The sequence below is a fragment of the Carlito syrichta genome, unplaced genomic scaffold (assembly GCF_000164805.1).
Source record: "Carlito syrichta isolate Samal-C Ts95f unplaced genomic scaffold, Tarsius_syrichta-2.0.1 Scaffold305620, whole genome shotgun sequence".
NCBI lineage: Eukaryota > Metazoa > Chordata > Mammalia > Primates > Tarsiidae > Carlito > Carlito syrichta.
Window position 1 is genome coordinate 8900 of NW_007249716.1, and position 835 is coordinate 9734.

The following is an 835-nucleotide window of genomic DNA, read 5'->3' on the forward strand; positions in this document are numbered from 1 at the left end:
GGGTCTCGAACCCGCAGGCTCAGGCAATCCACTCACCTCAGCCTCCCAAAGGCGCGGGATTACAGGCTGAGCCACCGAGCCTGGCTGAGTCTAGCAATTTTTTAAAAAATTTATTGTAACAATGAGGTCTCACTAAGTTGCCCAAGTTGGTCTTGAACACCTGGGCTTAGGCAATCCTCTCACCTCCACCGACCAAAGTGATGGGATTACAGGTGAGAGCCACCACCCCTGGCCATTTTTTTTAAAGATAAAAATCATATGTGACACACATAGAACAGGGTGTTAATAACAGCAGCAGCTAAGATCTGCTGAACAATTACTACATGGAAGAACCTGGAGTTAAAAGCTTTACAAACATTATCACTTGAATCCACTAAACAGAATACTATATGAGGCAGACACCATTATTACTCTCATGTACAGAATATGAAACTGATGTCCAAAGAAATGTAGATATTACCCAAGGTCATAAAACTTGTAGAAACCAGAGTTGAACTCAAACCCAAGCCATCCAATTCCAGACCCTACACTGGAAATGCACCAAAAATCTCTTGTTAATGGCACAGTAGCTCACACCTATAATCCCAGCGAGAGGATTGCCTGAGCCCACATCTATACAATAAATAAAAAATTACCTGGCTGGGCTTGGTGGCTCAGCCTGTAATCCTGTGCCTTTGGGAGGCTGAGGTGAGTGGATTGCCTGAGCCCGCGAGTTCGAGACTCGCCTGGGCAACTTGGCGTGTCCTCATCTCTACAATAAATCAAAAATGAGCCAGGCGTGGTAGTGCGCGCCTGTAGTTCCAGCTACTACTTGGAAGGCTGAGGCGGAAGGATC

General features: G+C 46.0%; 1 protein-coding gene across 1 annotated transcript in view; it reads right to left on the reverse strand.

Moving 5' to 3' along the window:
• The window catches only part of ELOA (elongin A), a 54477-nt gene that overhangs the window by 5403 nt on the left and 48239 nt on the right, over positions 1-835 (reverse strand). The window lies entirely within an intron of this gene.